Below are 12,289 nucleotides of genomic sequence, written 5' to 3'. Positions count from 1 at the left end.
CACCAGCCTGGCCAGTAAAAATGATGCCTGATGCTAATGTTATAATAGGGGAAAAGGTTAAAAAAAGTAGGGAAGCCAGTAATTTTCTCCAGAAAAGGTGGCAACCCTAGACACACTAGTCAGGCTGAACAGCGGCTATGGAGTGGTAAATCAAGTGTTAGTTTGGCTCTGTGTAGAGAACTCCAACCACATCTATTGGCATTCATATATGAGTCCTGTACTGAGTTTATTCTTATGGCTGGTATTTGCCTAAAGCACATCCTTGTTAAAAATAAAACTTTTTCAGAAAAAGGAGTGATTAAACTGGTTACAGGGCAATGTAACTGGGCAGATATGGCAGAAAGGGAAGGGGAAAGTCTCATTGGCTAGGATATTGAATGCCTACTGAAGGCCCTTTGATACAGATCAGTGGTTACTTTTGTAATTTAGAAAAAAAAAGTGAATCAGTTCAAAAAGCAATCATACTGTCAATCATAACTATTAAAGCATAAGGCTATTGGATTTAACATGTGCAAATTTACTGATAAAATCTGGTATGCAGTCGGAATTCTCGGGAGCAAAAACAAATGCAAAAATAACTTGGCATTTTTAAAATTATATTGCACGTATGTCTCTGTTAATCTGGCCTCCTGCAGAGTTATGCTGTCACAGTCTGGTCATGTCTCTTTAAAAATTCCTTGCCAGAGCAGAATTGCAGAGTTCTGCAGTCACAACACTACAACAGGATTGTGTGCTTTTATATCTGAATGGAAAAATATTAGCATAAAACCCCAGACAGTACTGTCATATTTCATATAATGACTACGTTTCCCTGTCCCCTATTGTTCCTACTTCCCCCAAGCCTGTTTGGTGCCTCACAGGGTAACAAAAGCTGCAGTGTATTTAACTGTCAAATCACAGACCCTATAGAGATGCATGCTTAGAAACAGCCTCGAGGAGGGGGCAGTAAGACTGAACAGCAGCTGGGGAATGAATACAGGCAGTCAGGTTCCACCTGGCCTATAAACCGACACTATGTCATTAAGAATTTACACTTCAGTGTCTTCATTAATCATATTAGCCTTACGCCTGTTGAGCTAATCCTACTGGTCAGTATGCTTAAAGCCAACCAGTTAAATTGACTGGCATATGGTTTGTGCAATGCATTTTTTTTTGTTGTTGTTCTAGCACAGTTGCACCCATATAGCCCCATGTGGTTAACATTTTACACAAATGTGTAAACCAGCTTTACTGGTACTGCTTCTCCTAAACAGAGAGATTTGGGAATATTTACATACTTATTTAAAAGCTTGCAGATCTTTCCCATGAGCTAAATAAGTGAAAAAAACAATATGATGCTAGGGGTAATCATGCATAGCAGAACCCTTCTATGGGTAAATAAAGATCAAAACATTTTATGTGACAAGTGCCAGGACTTTGGGTACAGATTGCAACAGCAGCTAGAATAACGGTTTTGCCAAAATCTCTGCATTTACTAAATGTTATATCATATGGGTTTAAAGGGAATGCTGTATTTGCTATGTGTTCATAACAAGATAAAAAAAATCAGCTTGTATTCTAATAGCTAATCAGTCTAGATGAAGTCAGATGCATTACAAATTAGCCATGCAGCATTTGAATCCTAAATAGGGTCATCACTAAGGGCAATGGCTGCAGTAAATCTGTCGGCAAATAATCGCCTGAAAATGCAATTTACGTTTTGGGTTAAAAAATGTAAAATATTAGGGTTTCTCAAGTAGCCTGAAGTTTCCTCGCGAGGCAATTCCCCACTGGCTATTTACATTATTGCCAGTGGCCAGAAAACTAGGGACATTATTTTGGTCAATGTAACGTAGATTTCTAGCAGGTGATAAAATGGCCCATGTGCCTTAAAGGAACAACCCTTCAATCTTCCCATCACATTTAATTACCACTTCCCAGTAGTCTTCTATACAAATTTAAAGGTCTCAGATAAATGAAGTGGTCCTATCTAAGTTTGAATTGAAGAGAGATGTAGCATCAGCAATGATGGTGTGTCTCATATATAAGCTCTGAATGCCATTAGTAGTGTTGAGCAAAATTTTTCACCAAGCATAGATTCACAGTGAATCGCACGTCAAAAAAATTGTCAATAATTACATTACAATGGGGATCTAAATCCAAAAAATAATTGACAACAACTTACTATGAGTTTTTCTTTGAATAATTTTAGACTTCTAACACCAGGTTTTCAGCTCAACTGAAAGTCAGCAACCATAGGGTTAACTGAATTCAGCAAATGCATAGAAAGTGCATAGACAGTGAGGGCTGCTGACACTTTTGGCCTTCACAGAGAGCTGTTTAGCTGAAAGCCTGCTATTAGCAGTATAAAACTGCCTTGAACTGATAATATACCAGAAACTGTTAATAACAGAAATAAATGTATATTGCAAAAGTGTTCAGAGAAGTACTTTGAGTTCATTTACATAAATATTGTTATCTTAGATTCCCTTTAATTTAATTGGTTGGTAAACTAATAAACTTACATAATAGGTCTAAAATCTGCTAATTGACTAGTAACCCAAAGTAACCAATCAGCAGGTAGCGTTGGCTGGTCAGTTGTTTGAAAACACACCTCTGATGGGTTGCTATGGCTTACTACATATGGGAAATTGTTTATATTACATTACCCCATAAGTATACATTGAGAAACTAGTAACATACTAGTAAACATACTAGTAAACATACTAGTAAACTAGTATACATTGAGAAACTAGTAACGCCATTAATAAAGATACTATGTTGTTTTCAGAGGAAGTGACATATTTCCAATGATGTAGTACCTACATTTCTGTGTTTAAGGCTACACTACAGGTAACGAATGTTGCTTAGTGCAACTAAATCCACCAATTTGTTGGCAGGCAAGGCAAAAGGTTAAAAAAACATATTACAGCAAAGCTAGATGAAGATGTCACTATCCAGATGAGCCAATTTCTTCAGCAGGGTCTTGAGCTTCATTTGTGTCCGGTATATTCTGGTATCTTTCATTGTAGATGCAGGAAAAGGTGATGTACCGTGTTAGCCAGTCAAAAAATGTTTACAGGGTAACCCTTTTGAAATAAAAAATAACAAAAGTGGTATAAAGGTGATACCTTTATTGGCTAACTAAGATAACCATAGCAAACTTTCAGACCATTTTAGTTCCTTTTTCAAGGTAATCAGCTTGGAACTAAAATGTTCTGAAAGCTTGCTATGGTTATCTTAGTTAGCCAATAAAGGTATCACCTTTATACCACTTTTGTTATTTTTTATTTCAAAAGGGTTACCCTGTAAACATTTTTTGACTGGCTAACACGGTACATCACCTTTTCCAGCAAAGCTAGAAAAATAGATAGTGCTAATAATTCTACATCATTGACCAATGGTGAATTGTTTTATAAAGGGTTAGGTTTCACCCTAGTACCAGTGCTGCTGTCTTCTTACCCATTATTTCTGGGGGTGCATGGATATTCCATTGTGTGACTTTAGCCAGCATATTAGCCAGATTGTTAGAGCAAGCAGGGCACTTGTCTCCAGCAGCTACCTCATGGGAAACAATTCATTCATCTTACAGTAGAAACAAATCTTCCCCACTACTGCCGGGTCAGCATCAGAAAAGAGCAGCATGGATGATGACAAGGGGGTGGGAGTTAAACCCTTTATATCTTTAAATTGATTATATTATAAAACATATATAAAATATATCAACATGATAGTTCCACTTTAACAGTTTAATTCAAATTATTTTGTCCAACACCAAAATTAGCAAAATATCATTAAGTTCCAACCCTTAATATATCTGGATGTTTTATGTGACTGCCCCTAAGGGTAATGGCTGTAGCCAGTTATACTCAGTCACACCCTGATCTTCCCAAAATCCCAACCCACTGTGGGTAGCACCTGCCACTTTTAGAGACATTGAATGTAGACATTCCCACCAAAATGGGAAGAGGTGGCAGGTATGAATACTTGCTCTATCTAGACTTATATTTATTATATTAGCTGCTTGCATGCTGACTTCTATAACTGTGTTGTACCATTCCCAGTGTATAAACTACATTGGGCCTTATCTGCTTGCATTATTTGCAAACTGGTGCTGTGACTGTCAGGCCTAGTGTTAAGTGTGTTCTACTGCATGCCGATGCATACGGTATCTAGGGAATTTATGTAAGAGGATGGAGATGAATGGAGAACACAAAAAATCTATATCAAGATGTATTTTTTCAGCATCCAGCATTTGTTATCATCCTGGCAGGTGCAGAGCCACAGGGATGACATGAACTAACTACTGCACATAGTACCATGTGGTGAAACATGCCACATTTTACCGGCAACACTGCAGTGTGGTTTTGGGCTTTAGAAATAAAAATCTTATTAGTTATAAAAACATAAAAGGGTTATTTTAAAGGGGTTGTTCACCTTTAAATTTTGTTTTAGTATGTTGTAGAGAGTGTTATTCTTAAACAATTTGCAATTCATCTACATTTTTTATTATTTTTGTTTTTTTAGTTTTTTGTTCATCGGCTCTCCAGTTTGAATTATTAGCAGTAGTGGTACAAATGAGAGCCTGGAATATGAATAGGAGAGGGCCTTAATATAATCAAATTGTAGCAGAGCAATAGATTTTTGGCAGCTGGGGTCAGTGACCCCAATTTGAAAGCTAGAAAGATTTAGAAGAGCAAGGCAAATAATTTAAAAACTATAAAAAAATTATATAATGAAGACCAGTTGAAAAGTTGCTAAGAATTAGCCATTCTATAACATACTAAAATTTAACTTAAAGGTGAACCACCCCTTCCTTGTTGCACATTATGGATTTTAAATATCTGTCCCTGTCAAGCACAGTTGTTGCCTCCTCAACTGTGGCATAACTACATGGCACAAGGGACCCCCTTGCAAAAACAACTTCAAAGGGGCCCAGCATGTACAGCAACCCCTACCTGCCCCTCTCCCCGATCCTTTGTGCCTGCTCCCTGCAGCTAGTTCTCAGTGTAGACATTTTCACATAGGAGTGTGATTGCAGAGAGGGAATTTCTACACAGACCTGCTTCCTCTATATACAGTAGTTATGCCACTGATCCTCATTATAAAGCCATTAGGAATATAAAGCACTTGAAACCTATAGCAGACTCAGTTCAGCAATGAGCTGACCAGGGATAGTCAAAGGACATGCTTGTGACTTATTTACTGAAGCAAATAAAAGCCTGTCACATTTTATGAGCTTCTGGATCTATAAAAATAGAGAGAGTAGTTCTGATTTTGCCACCTGTATATAAGGATTGCATAGCCTTTATTGTGTGTTTGTTTGTATTTCAACACTACATGCAGTGTATGAAGGTTAGTTTCACATTCATGCATTATAGATTATTTTCATACATTAAACACCAATTATAATCATGGTCTTATGACAATACACTTTCAGTGTTATTATTTATTCATAAAGCAACAACATGTTGTTCGGTGCTGTACCAAGGGGTCACAATAAATTAGTAAAACCTTTGTAACATACCTAAATCTATGCTTAGGGTGTCCTGATTCTGCATTGAGATGTGTTGAGATCTTTAACTAGTAGCAAAGGCTAATTTACTCCTATCCAATCATGTATTATAATTCATTATAAAAGAAGCAACAACAAAGAATCCCATTTTAGATCATATATAGTAAAGGCATAGCAAATTCTAAAATTGTATGCCTAATTCTGTTCAGTACAGGGGATGCCTATGGTAAATACTAATTGATGTTGTCTCCCTGAACTAGCTTTGAGTAAACGTATGCAACTATGTGTGATCCTACATTATGTGTGGTAATTTGTGAGTGGCCTATTTTGGCAAACCCCTTGCTACCACTGGCCACCTGAGAACTATTTTCATTCTCTTCACTAGAGCAAGCTAACATTAAACAGGTCATGTTAACTTTTTTGTAAATTGTGTGCCCTAGCCTCAGAATACAACATGTTTACCTCCACCTAAATCAATATGTGATATTATATAAAGTAAAGTAGTATTGGGGAGCATGGGTCCACTCATAAAGGTTGTACAAGTAACGGACCCGTTATCCAGAAACCCGTTATCCAGAATGTTTCCATGTCCCATAGACTCCATTATAATCAAATAATTCACATTTTTAAAAAAGATTCCCTTTATCTCTGTAAGAATAAAACTGTACCTTGCACTTGATCCCAACTAAGATATAATTGATCTTTGTTGGAAGCAAAACAATCCTATTGGGTTTATTAAATGTTTAAATTATTTTTTACTGGACTTAAAGGAGAAGGAATGGCTAATAAAGTGTTAATCTCAAGCATACCTTCAATTCTCTCAATAGTGCCCTTAAGAAATTATGTGTTTCTTTTGATAGAGGGCTAAGTGCAGCGGTTCTGTGAGTGCTTATGGCTGTATTTACATAGACCTTTCTAAATAAAGCTTACTTAGTTTTTACCTTTCCTTCTCCTTTAAAATTAAAAGTTACCTGTAGTAACTGTAAGTACTTGCATGAAAAGATATACACACATAGGACAAGAGAGTTAAAGGAGAAGGAAAGGCTAATAAAGAGTTAATCTCAAGCTGCAGGCATACCTTCAGTTGTCTCAATAGTGCCCTTAAGTCTCCCCATACTTCACCCGTTCAGAAGATCAGAAGCCAAACAGGAAAAAAACGCTGAGCAGTGTAGAGAAGATTCCCATAATGCATCGCTCCTTCCCAGACTTGGCGACTTGTTACTGTAGGCGGCGCATGCGCACACAGCAGGAGTGTCTGGTTGCCATGGCGACACAGCGACAGAGAACAGAGAGAGGGTTTGTGGCAGGAGCGGGGAGCGGCGGGGAAGGGGGGTGGGTGAGTATATCTCTTCCTGACAGTGCACAGTGCAGCGTTGTATGGCAGATGCGAGTAGCCGCCGAGCTGCGAGCGGCGACGGGGGGGGCTGCTGCCGGCGGAGGATGATCTCTGACATGCCGTTGGGGGGGTTGGGTTTGTGGCAGGTGAGTGGTGAACGGAGGACACTCTGTAACATGCTGTGGGGTGGGGGGGGGGACACTCTGTGACATGCTGGACAAGATGGCGGCGCCGTTCACTGAAACAAGTATGTAGGTTCTAGTATGTGTTTCTCTGTAAATCTTTCATTAGGCAAGCCAGAAATATAGCGTTTTTACACAGCAATAGTAGTACTATTTAATAGTGTGCTTAATAGATTTTGACTTTCCTTGTCCTTTAAGCTGGCTGACATATTTGCATGTTCAAGTTACATTGCACATAGTGAAGGGTGCAAATACAACATGCCACCCATGTGCTGGGCCAAAGTGGGCTAATCTGATAGCTGCCAGATTGGCCAGATATCTGTCAGGCAGAGCATCAGGAGGTCCCCATTCATGGGCAGATGAGCTCATAGCTCAGAGTAGATGGCAGTTTGTATTAACCTGTGTGTGGCCAGCTTTAGCACTTGCCCTTCATCTGAATCACACATTTACAACACTGTTGCCTGTACAAAAGGAGATCTTTGTCTGATTAAAAGAGATGACATCTTCCTCCCTTCTCCCAGATGTCCCTTGGCCTCCCTGGGTGGGTGGGTGCATGTGCAGTGTAATCATTTTTTTAGACTTCAATGTACTTCACCCCTAGTTAGGGTATTTATTTTTTAACAAAAAAAAAACAGACTAAAAAAGTGTTTGGGATGTGTCTTACAAATTCAACATAGTTTAAAGGTCAAGCAAACTAATTTGTATATAATGCTTCTATATTTTCTTACTTGTCACAATAACATTGTCCTAGAAAGTCATATGCAAACGAAAATAGAATTGTGTATAATACATGGGGCTACCTATGTTGGCATTCACAAAAGGGACAGACATGATGCTACTGCACCTTGTTGAAGGTATGGCACCTGTTATCCAGAAAGCTCGGGACCTGGGGTTTTCTGGATAAGGGATCTTTCTGTTATTTGGATCCTCATACCCTCATACCTTAAGGCTTCTAAAATCATTTAAACATTAAACACAGTAGGATTGTTTTGCCTCCAATAAGGATTAAATATATCTTAGCTGTGATCAAGTACAAGGTACTGTTTTATTATTACAGAGAAAAAAGGAAATCATTTAAAAAATGTTTAATTATTTGACTAAAATTGAGTCTATGGGAGATGGCCTTCCTGTAATTTGTAGCTTTCTGGATAACGGGTTTTAAGATAAAGGATCCCATACTTGTATATGGTTGCAGTGCACTGTGTTTGGCAAGCTGTTCCTCCTCCTTCAGTTGCTAATATGAATTTCCCTAATACTACAAGGATTTTACGCTATCAGTTCCCTGAATATTAGTATGTATTGGGTGCCCTATCTTGGTGAAATTGGAGTTAGTTAAATTGCACCTGATATAAATTTCACATATATGGAGTCACTGATTGGCCAAGTTGCTGGTATGAAGGTCTGCAGTTATCTGCAGGTCAGTACAATTTGTACATCCCCATGTGATCTGATTGCACAATATTTGACCAGCCTTAAGGTGACCGTACACTTTACAATTACAATCTTTCCTGCGACCATTGGTCGCAGAATAGGTCGCAGGATAGATCGCTCATACCCTCCACTAATGTTCAGGGCAAAATCATCAGATATGGAGATGTGAGTGTATGGTCAGCTTTAGGTATGTATATTTAACTGTATATCTCTAAAATCAGCACAGGATTGATTTGGCAAATTCTACTTAAAAATTAAGGTCACTCTGAAGAGTTTATGAATGCTTAAGGAAAACAGGTTATTACAATGAGAGAACTGTTGCTTTTTAGTTGCCAAACTCCCACTATCTTCAAAAAGCTGTTGAAATACGATTGTCCTAAAAAACTTGTGGCTGAATAAGTGCATCAATGTACAGCCAACCAGCAGAGCATTTACATTTATAATTTTGTAGATGAGTGGGACTACAGCCTGATGTCAATATTCATGGCCTTCTTTCCTCTGTGGGTGGGTAGTTAGAAGATTGGGTTTAAATGCTGTCATAGTAGTTGCTAAACAATGTTTTTATTATTCCTATTCCAGATGAGCTGGAAAATAGCATGTACGTCTCTGCTTTCCTTGTATTCAGTGAAAAAAAAGATTCATTATCATAAATGTGGTTTTTGTTGGTTAGTAGCCTGCTCTTTGGTCATTGTCGGCAATGTTTTTGTATATCATTAACCCTTTATAGATAATAAATGATCAAAAGAGGACCTACCAGAAATGAGGGGCAGCACAAGTCATTTCTTTAGCAAGTTTTATATAAAGCATATGCAATACAGCTATAGGCACAGAGGAAGCCTGGGACACAAGAACAGTATGGCAGTATGGAACTCAAATAAATAGTACTCTGGGCCAGTGCATTTTTAAAAGCAGACAAGCATTGACCCAGTGTAGGAAGTAAGTGATTTGAATGACTGGGGAGTGCCTAACAACTTGGACCCCTCCAGGAATTCTACCATTTTTCCTTTAAAATGACAAATCCCTCAAATCAATCATTTGGAAAAGCTCTGCAGTATTGACCTTCATAATTTCTTGTATTTATTTCCCTAATTTGAATTGCTACTGCCAACATATTGTTAAGGCTGCATCTTACTGAGTGGAAGTTTTTTACTATGCAAAGTAAAGTATCTAGTGGTTTTTCACACTTAGGGGCTGATTTACTAACCCACGAATCCGACCCGAATTGGAAAAGTTCCGACTTGAAAACGAACATTTTGCGACTTTTTCGTATTTTTTTCGATTTTTTCGGCGTCTTTACGAATTTTTCATTACCAATACGATTTTTGCGTAAAAACGCGAGTTTTTCGTAGCCATTACGAAAGTTGCGTAAAATCGCCCGATTTTTCCGTAGCGTTAAAACTTACGCGAAAAGTTGCGCCTTTTTCGTAGCGTTAAAACTTAAAAGGTGCGAAGTTTTGCGTAAGTTTTAACGCTACGAAAAAAGCGCAACTTTTTGCGCAAGTTTTAACGCTACGAAAAATCGCCAGATTTTACGCAACTTTCGTAATGGCTACGAAAAGCTCGCGTTTTTACGCAAAAATCATATTGGTAACGAAAAATTCGTAAAGGCGCCGAAAAAATCGCAAAATACCGATCATTACGAAAAAAACGCAATCGGACTCATTTCGACCCGTTCGTGGGTTAGTAAATGTGCTCCTTGGGGTAGGGAGCTGACAGACTTCCTGACTTTTTAAATAAAAAAAAAAAAAGAATCCTTTCAGGGACTGCCCTGACTGCTTTATTCTTGCTTCTTTATTCTGTCTACACGGTGCCAGGTAAAGTTATACAATACTTGTGTGTAAGCAGGGTGAGGGCAGCCATTTCATATATTTTTGGGGGGGTGCATTGATGGGGCCCTCAAAAGAATCTGTTCCCTGGGTCCACCAGTGCCTTAGATCATCATGGTTTTATAAGAAATAATGCGCTTCCTGTTTAAAAATACAAAATTAGTAACCTTGGAGTTCCATGAGCTGTATATAAATGCTCAGCCTGTCCTCCCCTATGCCTTTATGGAGTCATATATGCATAAATATTATAGTTATACTATATATACATATAGGGGTATATTTATCATGCTGTGTAAAAAGAAGTGAAGTAAAGCATTACCGGTTATGTTGCCCAGGACAACCAATCAGTAATTAGATTTCAACAGTTAGAAAACAAAAGCAAAGCATCTGATTGGGTAATATGAGCAATATCACCAGTGATGTTTTACTCCACTTTGTACACAGCATGATTAATATACCCCGTATTTCCCTGTTGTGCGTTTCATGGTCAATGGACTACTGAATGATGTATAATATATTCATAATACGCAAAAACAAGGAAGCATGAATATTCTGTAAAATGTATCTTTATAAATGGTGCTTAGTCATAAGTTAGAATTGGTGCCTAGTGATATAATTTGTGTTGCTCAATGAAACTCTTGTATTAAAAAAAATTGTACCCCTTACTTATTGTAAAATACAAGGATATTAGCTGATGCGGTCCCCGAATGGGAAAATCAAACCTTCACAATCAAGATCTGGCCAATCTGAGGCCAGATATCGGTCGGGAAGGCTTGTGGGGGGTGCCCATACACGGCCAGATAAGCTGCCAAATAGGTCTGATCTGCCCGTATATGGCCACCTTTACACCCGGAGCACAGGAGACATGCACCTAGACTCCAGTGTTCTGAATGTAACAAAACTTCAGGTGTGGCTGGGCAGCATGCCACACCTTAATTTCAGCCGCCCTGGGCCTGGGCCTTTGTGACCTTGTCACAAATCTGAGTCTGGATAAGCCTATTGGCACAGGGGGACCCTGGAGCCACTACCACTTGACCAGGTGGTAGTTCCAGGGTTCCCTTTAGGCCCAGTATCACTTTCTCTCAGTGAATTGGGGTGCATTTGCTGTCACACATATCCCAAAAAACGGAAATAACACAAGGCTGACAAAATGTGTGCACGATTGTGGTCATTTTGGCAAATCAGACACAGTTAAAGTATGCATGAGGGCAGTACCAAGTGCATTGCCCTCATGCAACAGCAATGATGCTTCAATTCTGGGGGAAAAGATGGATTATGGAAAAAAACATGGTGATTTACTTTGCACTGCACTTGCGGACATACATGTGCCCTTATATTTGTTGTAATATTTTGATAATTATGCACTGCTCAGATTATGTCACTAGTATTCTAATACAAATGTTTATACCTTAGGCAATTTATAACATAAATACTAGTCTACTTACAATTATATATTTACTTCTTTTTATTTTTTATTTTTTTTATTTCAACTTGGGAGTTCCCTGCAATAAAAGAATAATAAATAGAGGGTAATATAAATTTAATAAATCTTACATGGCTGAATTCACTCTGTAGCAAAGATTGCATATCATTAAGGTTATGGGTCTTTGGTACTGTACATTTATCAGGCTGGAAACATATCGGATAGGATGTAAAGATTTACATATGTGAAACACATTTTTTGAAAGTTGCTGTGTTGTTCCAAAACTATAGAAATAATAAAAGCACGCTGTGCAACACAAATGGAACAGTATAACAACAGTGGAAATATCAGTTTCTCAGATTTCTCCCCTTAGATTTTAGAAATACTTGTGGGTTTTCTTTTCGTTTTGGCAGGAACATTTTAAATAACTTTGCCAGTGTTTGCCAACATTGATGTTTTCTAAGCTGATATTACATTGATTAATTGAACCCCAGCAATTGTGTTTTTATTTAAGTAAACTTATACACAATATAGTACCTAAGGTTCACAATATCATGATTAAATGCCACACCTCTTGGGCATCTCTGAGTAAGCCAA

The sequence above is a fragment of the Xenopus tropicalis genome, chromosome 3, assembly GCF_000004195.4.
Source record: "Xenopus tropicalis strain Nigerian chromosome 3, UCB_Xtro_10.0, whole genome shotgun sequence".
NCBI classification, from domain to species: Eukaryota; Metazoa; Chordata; class Amphibia; order Anura; family Pipidae; genus Xenopus; species Xenopus tropicalis.
The sequence above is the reverse complement of the archived record's forward strand: the minus strand, read 5'-3'. Positions refer to the sequence as shown.